This window comes from Erinaceus europaeus, chromosome 6, assembly GCF_950295315.1.
Source record: "Erinaceus europaeus chromosome 6, mEriEur2.1, whole genome shotgun sequence".
NCBI classification, from domain to species: Eukaryota; Metazoa; Chordata; class Mammalia; order Eulipotyphla; family Erinaceidae; genus Erinaceus; species Erinaceus europaeus.
Window position 1 is genome coordinate 12,485,979 of NC_080167.1, and position 16,530 is coordinate 12,502,508.

The window sequence follows — 16,530 nt, forward strand, 5'->3', positions numbered from 1 at the left end:
AGATGATGTCATGGCTGGAAAAGGGAAAGCAAGAGACAGGCTGGGAGTGTGTTCAGCGGGGAAGCAATTACAGAAGCCAGACCTTCCACCTTCTGCACCCCATAATGACCCTGGGTCCATACTCCCAGAGGGATAAAGACTAGGAAAGCTATCAGGGGAGGGGATGGAATACGGAGATCTGGTGGTGGGAATTGTGTGGAGTTATACCCCTCTTATTCTGTGGTTTTGTCAGTGCTTCCTTTTTATAAATAAATCATTCCCTCATATCAATTCCTGCACTAAATAAATGTATTCTAGAAAAGAAAAAAAGTGAAGTGTGAGTATGGATCGACCTGTCAATGCCCATGTTCAGCGGGAAAGCAATTACAGAAGCCAGACCTTCAGCCTTCTACATCCCACAATGACCCTGGGTCCATACTCCCAGAGGGTTAAAGAATAGGAAAACTATCAGGGAAGGGGAGGGGATACAGAGTTATGGTGGTGGGAACTGTATGGAGTTGCACCCCTCTTATCCTATGGTTTAGTCAAATTAAAAAGAAAAGAAAAAAAAAGAAAAAAGAAAGTGAAGTGAAGGCATCTTGGAGTATTTGCTGGCCATGAAAGAGGCAATCCTGCACCCGGCAGATGAGAAGTTGCAGAAGGCCTGGGGAGCGGTTATTCCACTAGTCGGAAAACTAAAGAAATTTTATTAATTCTCTCAGAGGTTAGAAGCCGCAGTGAGAGGTCTTCTGGGAGCCCTGACAAGCATGCCCTATTCTCCCACTCAGCACCTAGAGCGAGAAAAGGCTCTCGCTAAGCAGTTCTCAGAGATTCTTCATTTCACACTCCGCTTTGATGAACTCAAGATGACAAACCTTGCCATACAGAATGATTTCAGCTACTACAGAAGAACATTGAGTCGGATAAGGATTAATAATGTTCCAGCAGAAGGGAAAAACGAAGTCAACAATGAATTGGCAAACCGAATGTCTCTGTTCTATGCCAAGGCCACCCCAATGCTAATAACCTTAAGTGATGCCACAACAAAGTTCGTATCAGAGAATAAAAACTTACCGATAAAAAACACGGCAGACTGTCTGAGCACCACAGCCAGCGTATGTAGAGTCATGCTTGAAACACTGGAATACAGAAGCAGACTCACAAACGAGGAGACGGTGTCGTTCTGCTTGAGGGTAATGGTGGGCGTCATAATACTCTGACCACGTGCACCCCGTGGGAGCATTTGCCAAAACTTCAAAAATCGATATGAAAGGCTGCATCAAGGCTCTTAAGGACCAGCCCCCTAGTAGTGTAGAAGGTCTTCTAAACACTCTCAGGTTCACAACTGGAACATATGAATGATAAGACTACCTCCGAGCAAATCAAGTCCATGCTATAAAGACCGCTCCGGAATCTCACCTGCTGTAGCCAGAAGGCAGTATTCTGCAATGACCGACAATGCAGTGTTTTAGTGATTGCAATTACTATCTCATTTACTTTTTTTTTTCCTCTGTTCCTCTTCCCTCCTTTTTTTTAATCATGTTCTTGTCCTTAAGACTTCTTTTCCATGCCAAAATTAGTATAGAGTTCCACTCTGAAAGGAAAACATCCTTTCAGACAGGCCGTCGCGTTGAGGTCTCTACTGAAAAGGATTCTGTGATGTTAACTAAATATTTTTAAATGTGGATTTTTTTTTGAAAACTAGTATTTAATACTGCTTCTCCTGCACGGCACAGCTACCTATTCTGCTATTTAAAAACCCTCGGGGACTTTACTTTCTACTGCCGCTTTTCCATGTGCAGCCCAGATGAAAAGGTTTGATTACCCAACACGAATTTTTAAATTAATAAGACTTTTGTTCAAAGGATTAAGTTTGCATTTTGACTTTTTTTTTTTTGGTAAGGATGTATGTTGTGTGTTTAACCTTTATTAACTAACGTTAAAAAAATAACTGTGATGTGTGCATAGAATATTCCGTATGCATGTTTCTGTTTAAAGAATGGCTGTTGATGTTAAAATAAAAGTCAGCTTTCATTTTTCTTAAAAAGAAAGAAAGAAAGAAAGAAAAGAAAAGAAAAGAAAAGAAAAAAAGAAAGTGAAGTGTGAAAATGAGTAAACACAGGGAGCATGCCGGTGGTGTACCTGGTTGAGAACACACAAGGACCCGGGTTTGAGTTCCCACTCCCCACCTACAGGGGGTAAACTTCACGAGCTGTAAAGTAGTGCTGCAGATGTCTTTCTCTCTTTCCCTATCTCCCCCTTCTCTATCAATTTCTCTCTGTCTCTATCCAAAAATAAGAAAAAAAAATTAAAGACAGGAAGAGGAAGAATGAGCATGGAGAGGTGAGTTTTAAAGTTTCCAGCATGTGAGGTGATGTGGCTGAGGCCACGAATGGTGGTCAGACATATAGAACACCCAAGAGAGTAAGTCCACAGACTAAGTTACTGAAAGGATCAAAGCTTATGAGAGTTGACAGGTGAAGAAAAATGCACCAAGGACCAAGTGTGCTGGAAGGGTCTGTATTTATGCCTACAAGTTTAGGGGCTGCATTCTTTTCGGGTTGCTCACAGAAACTACTACCTTACCGCCTTCTCTCATGTGTGGAGACAGGCTTCTCTCTTTTTCTCTTTTTTTTTTTTCCTTTTTTTAATATTTATTTATTTATTTATTTTCTCTTTTTGTTGCCCTTGTTGTTTTATTGTTGTAGTTATTATTGTTGCTGTTGTTGTTACTGATGTCATTGTTGGATAGGACAGAGAGAAATGGAGAGAGGAGGGGAAGATAGAGGAGGAGAGAAAGACAGACACCTGCAGGCTTCACCACCTGTGAAGCGACTCCTCTCAGGTGGGGAGCCCGGGGCTCGAACCGGGATCCTTCCGCCGGTCCATGCGCTTTGTGCCACCTGCACTTAACCCGCTGCGCTACCGCCCAACTCCCAACAGGCTTCTCTCTATCAAAGCCTTCAGCAGTGGGCCACAGCCTGGGGTGGAGACAGGAAACTTCTCCATCAAAGCTTTTCACCACAGTGGATTGCAACTCTTACTGTCCTGGAGAGGTTTCAATCTTATGACTGCTAATCACTTGGGAATGCATTTCTGTTCAGCTTTGCTGCTCATGGCCCCCAGGCTGGCAAAAGCCACACTTCGGAATCTATGCCACAGCATGTGGGGAGAAGCAAGTCAACCACTTTGGTGTCCCAGATGCTGGGCTGAGGAGTCCCTACTCAATACAATGGGTAATTGGGAGGCAAAGAGGGTTTTAGAGCAGTGGAGTGACTTCAGAGCAAACTGCCTCTCTGGAGTTGATCACAAAACCGAACTACATGCTGAGCACAGAACCGTGCATTTGAGAGTCCGGGACAAAATCACAGCTGGGAACCTGGACGGGGAGGAGAAAGTGAGAGAGAAAACCAAGGAAACAGCAGTTCACCCGTGTCCGTGGATTTCACCAAGAGCCACCACCCCGCTCTGGAGATCTTTTATCCATAGTGAGGGCAGGAGAAGCATTTCCTCAGGGGGCCACCGCAAGGCCTTCAGGCAGGTGATTTACAACTGAGTGCTTCTCTTTCTTTTTAACTATGCTATTCAGTTTGCCTTCAAATTAACAGAGCTGCATTAGCCAGCTCCTTGGGCCAATGGGGAGGGGAAAGAAATCACTGCTAGCTTTTTAATAAGCCCTCTCAGACTGCAAAGGGGGAGGTAAAGGATAATTATGTACGTAAGTATATTGCTCAATCCCTACATTAGGGGGGGAAATGCTCTGAACAATTCCTCTGGTTTCAATTAATTCTGTGCAGCTATTCTCTAAAATTACCATGGCAAGCAAAGGCGAGCAAACTGAAATGAATAGATGTGCTCAATAAATAGTATGGGTTGTGCTGTGCAGGTGATCCTAGGGTGACTGGTTAGAGCTGGGAGGAACCTCGAAATTATGTAATCAAGCCCACTTATTTCACAAGGGAAAGGAGCCCAAGAGGCCAACCAGCTTCCACAAGTCACAGAGATCTAGGGGCTTGGAAGACAGGTAAGTGGCGTCTAAAAGGGAGTATGTGCAGAAATGGAAGGTGTCAGGTGGGAAAGGTAGCATAAGGGTTATGCAAAAAGATTCTCATGCTTGAGGAGCCAAAATCCCAGGTTCAGTCCCCCACACCACCATAAGCCAGGGCTGAGCAGTTCTCTGGTAAACAATAAGAATATAAAAAAGCAAAGCAGCCTTTGTATGCTATCTATACCTGGTAGAAGACCTATCTGGCATAAATGTATAAGTATGGTTCATTACCAGGTTGGTGAAATAAAGCAATTCAAAAAGCTGAAACAGGGGGTGGAATGAGATAGTATACTAGTTACACAAACTCTTATGCCTGAGGCTCCGAGGTCCTACATTCAGTCCCCTGCACCACCATAAACCAGAGCTACTAGTGTTCTGAGGAAGAAGGAGGAGGTTGCCCTTGTTGTTTTACTGTTGTTGTTACTATTGTTATAGTTGTTGGATAGGACAGAGAGAAATGGAGAGAGGAGGGGAAGACAGAAAGGGGGAGAGAAAGACAGACACCTGCAGACCTGCTTCACCACTTGTGAAGCGACTCCCCTGCAGGTGGGGAGCCGGGGGCTCGAACTGGGATCCTTACACCAGTCCTCACTCTTTGCGTGGCATGCGCTTAACCCACTGTGCTACCGCTGGACTCCCTGTAACTCATTTTCATAGAGTCCACTTTTGTAGATAGTCTGGGATCTGGAGGGAGAAAGCCCAGCTTCATCATGCCTTGCCTTAGTCCTCTGACCCTGCCAGGATTGGTCCTGTGGCGACGGGAATGAGAAGCCCTGTCCCTGTGCCCCCCCCACACACACACACACAAGCCCTGTGTCCCCTCTTATACATGCTCCAGGAGCTACTGGGTGTCTAGCAGAGTTTGGAATTATGTGGATTGAAGCCAAGCAGGTGAGCTAGAAGGAAAAGGCAAATTGAAACCAGGCACCCTGGGAGCTGGGGGTTTAGGCGTGGACTTGAGGAGGCCAATGCCAGAGAGATGTCCTGAATGATGAAAGCAGGTGGAGAGAACATGTGTACATTCAAGAATGCTAAGTAATATGGTTTCTTGGGCCCGGGCAGTGGCACACCTGTTAAGCACACACAGTGCAGTGTGCAAGGACCCAGGCTCAAGCTCCTGGTCCACACCTGCAGGGAGGACACTTCACAGTAGTGAAGCAGAGCTGAAGGTGTCTCTGACTCTTTCCCTCTCTATCTCCTCCCCTCTCAATTTCTCTCTGTCTCTATCTAATAAGAAAGAAAAAGTAGAAAAGAGAAGAAAAGAAAAGAAGAGAGAGGAAAAGGAAAAAAAAAAAAAACCTGGTTTCTCTGAGGGAAGAACCTTGAGAATCCAGAGGTAGCCCCCAAGCCCTCTCCATGTGGCTCAGGACTCCTGCTTCCATGAGGCATTCTAAAAGGCTTAAGTTACATATTTTATAGTTTTTTAAAATTATTTTTGTTATCTTTATTTTGTTTATTGAATAGAGACAGCCAGAAATCTAGAGGGAAGGGGGGGTGATAAGAGAGGGAGAGACAGAGAGACACCTACAGCATTGCTTCACCACTCACAAAGCTTTCCCCCTGCAGGTGGGGACTGGGGGCTTGAACCTGGGTCATTGCACACTGTAACATATATGCTCAACCAGGTGTGCCACCACCCAATCCCACTTTGTAGTATCTTTATATACTACAATGTGCCATAGCAATGGAAGTTCAGATAGTCAGGGGAGCAGAAAAGTACTTAAGAAAACTCCATATACTTGTAAAGGCATAGCGGAGTTTCACAAATCAAAGAATCAGACGCAAAATAATTTCATAGGTGTAATAATCAAACACTGTAAAGTGTAAGGTGGAAATTCAAAACAAAACAAGGACTTGGATGTCATACCACAAACTATCAAATACTTAGAGGAAAATATTGGCAGAACTCTTTTCCACATAAATTTTAAAGACATCTTCAATGAAACAAATCCAGTTACAAAGAAGACTAAGGCAAGTATAAGCCTATGGGACTATATCAAATTAAAAAGCTTCTGCACAGCAAAAGAAACCAATACCCAAAGGGACCCCTCACAGAATGGGAGAAGATCTTTACATACCATACATCAGATAAGAGTTTAATAACCAACATATGTAAAGATCTTGCCAAACTCAACAACAAGGAAACAAATGACCCCATCCAAAAATGGGGAGAGGACATGGACAAAATATTCACCACAGAAGAGATCCAAAAGGCCGAGAAACACACGAAAAAATGCTCCAAGTCTCTGATTGTCAGAGAAATGCAAATAAAGACAATGAGATACCACTTCACTCCTGTGAGAATATCATACATCAGAAAAGGTAGCAGCAACAAATGCTGGAGAGGTTGTGGGGTCAAAGGAACCCACCTGCACTGCTGGTGGGAATGTAAATTGGTTCAGCCTCAGTGGAGAGCAGTCTGGAGAACTCTCAGAAGGCTAGAAATGGACCTACCCTATGATCCTGCAATTCCTCTCCTGGAGATATATCCTAAGGAACCCAACACACCCATCCAAAAAACTTTGTGTACACCTATGTTCACTGCAGCACAATTTGTAACAGCCAAAACCTGGAAGCAACCTAAGTGTCCAACAACAGATGAGCAGCAAAGCAAGTTGTGGTCTATATGCACAATGGAATACTACACAGCTATTAAAAATGGTGATTTCACTGTTTTCAGCCCATCTTGGACAGAGCTTGAAGAAATCATGTTAAGTGACATAAGTCAGAAACAGAAGCAAGAATATGGGATGATCTCACTCTCAGGCAGAAGCTGAAAAACAAGATCAGATCAGAAGATAAAACACAAATAGAACCGGGACTGGAGTTGGTGTATTGCACCAAAGTAAAAGACTCTGAGGTGGGTGGTGGGGAGAGCACAGGTCCAAAAAGGATGAGAGAGGACCTAGTGGGGGTTGTATTGTTATGTGGAAAACTGAGAAATGTTATGCATGTACAAAGTATTATATTTAGTGTTGACTGTAAAACATTAATCCCCCAATAGAGAAATTTTTAAAAAAGGAATAATAAATGCTCCCGGTTGCAGATTAAGAACTAAGCACACCCAATGTCAAGTGGTGGTGCACATATTACAGTGCACAAAGACCTGGGTTCAAGTCCTAAAACTCCACCTGCCGGGGGGGGGGGGGGAGCTTCATGAGTACAATGCTGTAGGTGTCTCCTTTTCTAGCTCTCCTTTCTCTCTCAACTTTTGTCTCTATCAAAAATAAATAATTTAAAAAGAGCAATTACCTTGATAATTAAGAGAGAGAGATAAGCTTCCCTATATTTCTGAAGGCACTGTGCCCCCACAGACAGAGGGCGCCCCGACTCTGAGTTGGCAGCCTCATGCAGATCACTAAGTATAAGGATCATCCTGCGCGCATGTCTGTGCCGCTGGCTTTTGCCGTGCGCTATGTTCCTTGCAGGATTCTCCCATGTGGAGTCACAGAATGCTCACTCTTCATTTTTCTTCATTTTCAGAGGCATGAATCTATGCACAGATGCACTTTCCTATGGATAGCAGGCAAAAAAGGGCCATAAAGGGAATCGGGACTAGATACTGGCAGTGCTTGTTTGTTTAGTCACAGGAACTGAGCCAACCACCTTGGTACCTATGCCACAGGGCTGCCAGAGAGACAGAAGAGCAGGAGGATGACGATGAAAGTCTGCATTTGTCACTTTCTGCCTGGCTTCAGGTCTTTGCATCAAGTTTCCATTTAACCTGCAGCACAACCTTCCCAGGGGAGCAGTTAACACTGTCCCAATTCACAGAGGAGGAAACCGAGTCAGAGACAGGCAAAATTGCTTGTCTGAAGGTGTTCTGCTCCAAGGAGGGCAACTGAGACCCTGAGAAGGTCTGGAACACAGAGCGTCACTGAGTGTCCATCACTGGGGTCAGGAAAGGGCCCATCTCTCACCTCGGCAGGTTGATCAGAAACCACGCGCGGCTCACCTGAGAGAGTGACTGGCAGTAATGGCTCCACGGGAATCAAGAGGAGGGAAAGGAACCAGAGTCTAATTAGACCCCCAGGGAATGCCCTAAATCCACTAGCTGGGGGAGGGGGGTCACAGCATTGTGATTCAGAGTATATTATGCAACTTCTCTCTGTGTGTGTCAGGCTCCAGCTTCCAGGGTGGGAATAGCACGTTTCCATGAGCACCGGAGGCCAGAAATGTGGGCACTCCACACAGCACAGCAGAGGCTGAGGCTCAGGAGGTCAGGCCTCTTTTGTTCCTGAAGCCACTGGGTTAGTTAATGGCTGTGACAGGGCTGGGAGACACGGTTCCTAAACCTCTTTGTAATGTTTTTTGAAATTCCCTGAGCAGGAAATAGGGGTACTGGGAGCATCTTTTATTTTAAAGACTATTTTGTCAGGGTCTGCCGGTAGCGCAGCGGGCGAAACGCACATGGCACGAAGCACAAGGACCAGCGTAGGAGGTTCAAGGGGTTCACTTCACAAGTGAAGCAGGTCTGCAGGTGTCTAGCTTTCTTTTTTTATTATTTTAATTTATTATTTTGGGGGGATCCGGCGGTAGTGCAGCGGGTAGCGCACGCGGCACAAAGCACAAGGACCAGCATAAGGATTCCGGTTTGAGCCCCCGTCTCCCCACCTGCAGAGGAGTCGCTTCACAGGTAGTAAAGCAGGTCTGCAGGTGTCTGTCTTTCTCTCCCCCTCTCTATCTTCCCCTCCTCTCTCCATTTCTCTGTGCTATGCAACAATAACAATGAACAGCATCAACAATAATAACCACAAGACTACAACAAGAAGGCAACAAAAAGGGGGAAAAAAACGGCCTCCAGGAGCAGTGGATTCATGGTGCCGGCACTGAGCCCCAGCAATAACCCTGGAGGCAAAAAATAAATAAATAAATAAATAAATACAAATAATTTATTATCTTTATTTATTTGTTGGATAGAGAGAACCAGAAATTGAAAGGAGGAGGAGAGATAGAGAGGGAGAGAGATAGACACCTGCAGCCCTGCTTCACCACTTGCAAAGCTTTCCCCCGCAGAGGGGGACCAGGGGCTTAAACCCCGGTCCTTGTGCACTGTAATATGTGCGCTTAACCAGGTGCGCCACCACCCAGCTCCCAGGTGTCTATCTTTCTCTCCCCCTCTCTGTCTTCCCCTCCCCTCTCAATTTCTCTCAGTGGAAAGAAAGAAAGTAAGGAAGGGAGGGAGGGAGAGAAAGGGCAAGCCACCAAGAGTGGTGGAATCATTGTATAAACATCAAGATTCAATAATAACCCTCATGGCAAAAAAAAAAAAAAACCCACAAGATTATAGGGTGTTCAGGAGCTAGCTCACCTGGTAGAGCACATGCCTTACCATGCATAAGGCTCTGGGTTTGAGCACAAGCATGACACTGGAGAACCGCAGAAGGCACTGGAAGAGCTCCACGGATAGTGGAGCAGCGCTGAGGTGTCTCTCCTCTCCCTCTGTCTCACTCTCCCCCTCTCTCATTTTACCCAGTCCAGAAATATAAATTCTAACCCAGGAAGGCATTTAGCAAGAGATCAAAACAACTTTAGATTATTCTCTTATGGGTCTACTAGGTGGAGTTTGATGCAAGGGCCCTGAGATGTCTGGGCCTAGGCCACTGTATTGCATGAGACTTAGCAGCAGGACTCTGGAATGGCCCTCACCTGTCCAGTTACAAATTGCCTTTATATGACACAGAAAAATTAACAGGGGCTCAGGAGTCCAGCGGTAGTACAGCAGGTTAAGCAGAGGTGGTGCAAAGCGCATAGACCAGTGTAAGGATCCCGGTTCGAGGCCCCGGCTCCCCACTTGCAGGGGAGTCACTTTACAAGCAGTGAAGCAGGTCTGCAGGTGTCTCTCTTTCTCTCCCCTCTCTGTCTTCCCCTCCTCTCTCTGTTTCTCTCTGTCCTATCCAACAGTGACGACATCAGTAACAACAACAATAAAACTACAACAATCAAACAACAAGGGCAACAAAAGGGAATAAACAAAAAATCTAAAAATAAAAAAAATCACAGGGGCTCATGGAAGAGTTCATGGATTTTTCTTTCTGAATTTGAAAAGTAATAGCATGGACTAGACTACCAGCATCAGACTTACCTTGCTTGGGCTCTTATCTCAAATTCAGATTTCCTGGCCCCCCCTTGAACTACTGAATCTTCTTCAAGAATTTGCATCCTGACCTAGAGTTTGAGTTCTATTCATCTAGAGCACACTGAATTTCAAAATCAAGATTCAAAGTGTGCTGCCTCTCTAGAAAAGTTCTTCTGCCTTCTTAGTGCATCTATCAGCCACTTTCTTTTCTCCACTACCACCGCCACTACCACTCCTTTGAGTGGTAAACACCTTTAAAAGATATATGGTTCAGGGAGTCAGGCAGTAGCGCAACAGGTTAAGTGCAACTGGCGTGAAGCGCAAGGACCAGCATAGGGATCTCGGTTGGAGCTCCCAGCTTCCCACCTGCAGAGAAGTTGCTTGACAGGCGGTGAAGCAGGTCTGCAGGTGTCTGTCTTTCTCTCCTCCTCTCTGCCTTCCCCTCCTCTCTCCGTTTCTCTCTGTCCTATCCAACAACAACAACAACATCAACAACAACAACTACAACAGCAATAAAAAACAAGGACAACAAAAGGGAAAAAAATAAATATTTTTTTAAAATGTGGTTCAACATGATGTGTCTGTACAAACTTCCTCCTGAGAATTAAGTTCTTAATGAGTATTATTATGTAGAAATGCATCAAATTAAACTTGGCTGAAACTCATTGTCATCAAAACACACATAGGGAGTTGGGCGGTAGCTCAGCGGGTTAAGTGCAGGTGATGCAAAGTGCAAGGGCCGGTGTAAGGATCCCAGTTCTAGTCCCCAACTCCCCACCTGCAGAGGAGTCACTTCACAAGTGGTGAAGCAGATCTGCAGATGTCTATCTTTCTCTCTCCCTCTCTGTCTTCCCCTCCTCTCTCCATTTCTCTCTGTCCTATCCAACAATGACGACATCAATAACAAAAATAATAACTACAACAATAATACAACAACGGCAATATAAAAGGGAATAAGTAAATAAATATTTTAAGAAAAGTCTTAAAAAAAAAAAAAAACTTCCGGAGACGGGGCTACGAGCAGCAGCAGTTCTGTTTCTCTCCTCTCCTCTCCTCTCCTCTCCTCTCCCGGATCAACTAGAAATACCAAAGGAGACCACCTGGTACCAAAACAAGACAGGACTAGAACGACCTCAGGAACGCACCAAATCACCGGTGAGTGCAAACAAGTGTGGCTGGTGGACAGAGAGGAACCTAGGGAAAGGTTAAGTGGCTGGTAACAGTCTGGCAGTTTATCACTTGAGACACCACCGCCAGTCTGTTTCACCAACAAGGGGACAGCTGAAGGGAGGAGAGGACTTCCCTGAGACTCACCAAGTGCAACTCTGAGTCTCCATTGCTACTGCCCTCAGAATCTGGAGCAGCAGCAGGGAGGCCATGGGCTGACACCAAGGGACAGAGAACTAACCAGGAAACTCAGAGAAGATCTATACCTCAGTGGCATAGCAGTGGATCTGTGAAAGTCTCCTTGCATAACCACTGGATTATCTCTGCAATTAAGCTAAGAATTAATCTCTGTGATTAAGCTAAGAAGCCTACTTATAATTTAAAAGCCCTCAGGCTCCCATAGCCTACAGGGAAGAAAAAGCACAAAAGAGGCTTTTAAGCCACTGAGCTCCAAATAGGGATTAAAATACTATTGAAACAACTGTTAACTTCCACAACTGTGAACCCTTTAATTACCTTACTTAGACACAAGTAAATCCAGACAAGAGTGATCAGTAATTTGAAAAGTACTGAGAGAGGGAACTCATGACATAATATATAAAATGGTTAAACCAACAAGAAGAAATATTAGAGAAATGAACCAGAACAAGAGTCCAGCTAAAAGCCCCCGAAAGGGTGAAACACAAAATAATGAGGTCAACATCCAAACACTAGCTAAGGAAATAATCATAGGAGTGAGTAAAGAGTTTGAAAGAACTGTCATCAGAAATACAGAAACAACAAATGAGACTCTAGAAGAAAACACTAATTATCTCAAAGTTATTAGAGAGCTAAAAGCTGAAATAGCTGAGCTAAGAACACAACTATCTGAACAAGCTAAAACAGTATCATAACACGATAACAAAATAGATGAACTCCAGAAAACAGTAGAGGGGAGAGAGAATAGAATCAATGAGGCTGAAGACAGAATTAGCAAGATCGAGGATGAATTAGAGACAACTAAAAAAGAAGCAAGAGATCTCAAAAAGAGATTAAGAGACACTGAAAACAACAACAGAGACCTATGGAATGACTTCAAAAGAAACAATATACGCATTATTGGCATACCAGAGGAAGAAAGAGAGGGAGAGGAAGAAAGCATTCTTCAAGCCATTATAGCTGAAAACTTCTCTAGTCTAGACAACACCAAAGACATAAAGATTCAAGAAGCCCAGAGGGTCCCAAACAGAATTAACCCAGATTTAAAGACACCAAGACACATCATATTTAGAAAGGAAAGGAATAAGGATAAAGAAAGGATCCTGAAGGCTGCAAGAGAAAAAACAAAAGAGTCACCTACAGAGGAAAACCCATAAGGTTAGCAGCAGACTTCTCCACACAAACACTACAGGACCAAAGAGAATGGCAAGATATCTATAGAGTACTCAATTATTCTTCTTGTAGCGTTTGCCAGAGTACTCAATGAGAAAGGCTTTCAACCAATAATACTGTATCCTGCTAGATTGTCACTCAGACTACATGGAGGCATCAAAACCTTCTCAGACAAGCAACAGTTGAAGGAATCAACCATCACCAAGCCTGCCCTGAAAGAAGTTCTGAAAGGTCTCCTATAAACAATCAGACCACCACAAATAGGCCATATATCAAAACACCCTAAAACTCTACAAGAATGGCGTTAAAATATCTTCAATCTTTGATATCAATAAATGTCAGTGGCCTGAATTCACCTATTAAAAGACAAAGAGTAGGAAGATGGATCAGAAAACACAACCCAACAACATGCTGTCTACAGGAAACCCACCTAACTCAACAAGACAAACACAGATTCAAATTGAAAGGATAGAAAATTATCATACAAGCCAGTGGCCCACAAAAAAGGGCAGGAACAGCTATTCTCATATATGACATGACAGACTTTAAAATAGATAATATTTTAAAAGATAGAAATGGACACTACTTAATGCTCAGAGGATCAGTCAATCAAGAGGACTTAACAATTATTAACATCTATGCACCCAATGAGAAGCCATCTAAATACATCAAACATCTACTGAAAGAGCTACAGCAATATATTAACAGCAACACAGTCATAGTAGGGGACTTCAACACCCCACTCTCTCAACTTGACAGATCATCCAGGCAGAAAATCAATAAAGACATAAGGGAGCTAAATGAGGAGATAAACTAGAACTATTGGACATTTTCAGAGTCATTCATCCCAAGAAACTGGAATACACATTTTACTAAAGTCCACATGGGTCATTCTCAAAGATAGACAATATGTTAGGCCACAAAGACAGCATCAGCAAATTCAAGAGCATTGAAATCATCCAAGCATCTTCTCAGACCACAGTGGAATTAAACTAACACTTAACAATCAACAAAAGATTAGTTATAGTCCCAAAATGTGGAGGCTCAACAGTACACAACTTAAAAATTGAAAAAGACACAAAGAAATGGAAAGATATTCCATGTTCATGGGTTGGAAGAATTAACATCATCAAAATGAATATACTACCCAGAGCCATCTACAAATTTAACGCCATCCCCATCAAGAGCCCAAGCACATCTTAACGTTAACTTGAATGCCACATCATGCCATTACTATCATCATCATTAAAACACGCCATAGCTAGGATTGAGGGAGACAGCATGATGGTTATGCAAACAGACACCAATGCCTAATGCTCCAAGGTCCCAGGTTTAATCCCTAGCACCACCATCAGCCAGAGCTGAGCAGTGCTTTGATTAATAATAACAAGAAGTAGGAGCCAGGCGGTTGAGCACACATGTTGCAGTGCACAAGGACCCAGGTTCAAGCCCCCGGCTCCCACCTGTAGGGAGAAAAGCTTTGTGAGTGGTGTAGCAGGGTTGCAGGTGTCTTTCTGTCTCTTTCCCTCTCTGTCTCTCCCTTCCTCTCGATTTCTGACTGTCTCTATCCAATAAATAAATAAATATAATAACAAATTAATAATAATAATAACAAAAAGTAAAATAAATCCTAACCAACCTGACACCTAAGTGTTGGAGCAAGTTTAAAATGAAGTGCATAGGGGAGCCAGGCTGTAGCGCAGCGGGTTAAGCGCAGGTGGCGCTAAGCGCAAGGACCGGCATAAGGATCCCGGTTCGAGCCCCCGGCTCCCCACCTGCAGGGGAGTCGTTTCACAGGCGGTGAAGCAGGTCTGCAGGTGTCTGTCTTTCTCTCCTCCTCTCTGTCTTCCCCACCTCTCTCCATTTCTCTCTGTCCTATCCAACAATGACGACTACAACAACAATAAAAAGACAACAAGGGCAACAAAAGGGAAGATAAATAAATAAAATTACAAAAAAAAAAACAATAAAATAAAGTGCATAGGAAGGATCCGGCAAAGCAGAAAGTGAGACCTTTAATCTCTGACTCCCAGGGTCTGAGCCTTGGACCCTGAGAATGAACCTTCTGACATTGTCCAGATGCACTAGACCCCAAAGTATCCATTCTCTGCACTTCCCAGACCCCGCTGAAGCACTTCCATAATAAGGCCAGGGAGCTGTTAATGACTTTCCACATTCTTCTTCTTCTAGCATTTGCCCTTCTTCCGTAGCCAGTCAACAGCGTCAGGTTGAGCCTGATGTAAAGTTTCGAGACCTCCTTTGAATCTGGAGAGGTGGCAGTCGTTGACTATGTGGATCATAGTCTGTCTGTAGCCACAGGGGCAGTTCGGGTCGTCTCTGGCTCCCCAGCGATGGAACTTTCCACATAAAACTCTGGAATTCCAACTTCTATTCCCACCCACCCACCCACTCCCCAAAATATTATAACACTGAGCCTGACCATGACCACCCAGAGCTACCTGAGTCTGCTTCCTGCCCGCCTCACTGTATCTCCACTCTTGGGCTTTCTTGACACAGCCTGATTCACATGTCGGCATTTCATGCCTGGGCCCAGTATACAATGAGTGGCTAGTTCAGACTAAAACATGAGTGGCTGGTAGGTTTCATATACTGATAACTCAGGCCACGCTTATCTTCCTCCACTCTCCTACTCAGATGAGACCAAAAGGAAAGATCCAGTTTCACCCATTCAACCTCCAGAGGACTCCTGGAGACCAGCCCCGCTTTCTCTGAACCCCGGGTTTGGTTGGATTGGGGTTGGGCTTTGTGTTGTTTGGGTGATTTCTGTTTTACTTTAGTGCTGTAGGGTGACTAAGCTGGGGGGTGGGGGATTCTGTGTGTTGTTGTTGTTGTTGTTTTCATTATCTTTTTTTATTTGTACTCTGAGGCTTCTCTTCTCCTGGGCGACTTTTTCAAATAAAAAGAGAGAGAGGGGGGCTGGACAGAGGAATATCTGGCTGAGTGCACATGTTACCTTGCTAAAGGGCCCCAGTTCAAGCCCCCAGGGAGAAAGCTTCTTTCCCTCTCTATCTCCCCCTTCCTTCTCAATTTCTCTGTGTCTCTAAAATAAATAAAGTGAAAAAATATAATAATAAAATATGGCAGCACAGCCAGTTAGGCTCACGTGGCGCGAAGCGCAAGGACCGGCATAAGGATCCTGGTTCAAGCCCCCGCTCCCCACCTGCAGGGGAGTCGCTTCACAAGCGGTAAAGCAGGTCTGCAGGTGTCTATCTCTCTCTCCCCCTCTCTGTCTTCCCCTCCTACCTCCATTTCTCTCTGTCCTATCCAACAACAACATCAATTATAACTACAACAATAAAACAAGGGCAACAAAAGGGAATAAATAAATATTTTTTAAAATTAATAAAATAACAGAGTGAGAGAAAAAAAAGACGACAGCACCAAAGCTTCCTTCACCATGGTGGGGGGCCGGGCTCAAACTTCGCACATGGCAAAGCAGCACACTATCCAAGAAAGCTATTTGGCAGATCCTGTGCTTTTGCTTTTTTAAGACTTATTCTTTTTTATTTATTTATTTATTCCCTTTTGTTTACCTTGTTTTTTATTGTTGTAGTTATTATTGTTATTGATGTAGTAGTTGTTGGATAGGATAGATAAAAATGGAGAGAGGAGGGGAAGACAGAGAGGGGGAGAGAGATAGACACCTGCAGACCTGCTTCACCGCTTGTAAAGCTACCCCCCTGCAGGTGGGGAGCCAGGGGCTCGAACCAGGATCCTTAGGTCGGTCCTTGCACTTTGAGCCACGTGCACTTAACCCACTGGGCTTATCCCGCTGCTTTACCACCTGACTCCCAAGACTCATTCTTAACTGCCAGCAAGTATCATCTTGCCACGCAGAAGACTCTGAGCCCCTGACAAAATGAGA

The 16,530-nt window shown here is 44.3% G+C and overlaps 1 pseudogene; it reads left to right on the top strand.

Annotated features, from left to right (window-relative positions):
- The first annotated feature begins 540 nt into the window (after positions 1-540).
- On the top strand, positions 541-1,378 carry LOC103118657 (CYFIP-related Rac1 interactor B-like; annotated as a pseudogene).
- The last annotated feature ends 15,152 nt before the right edge of the window (positions 1,379-16,530 follow it).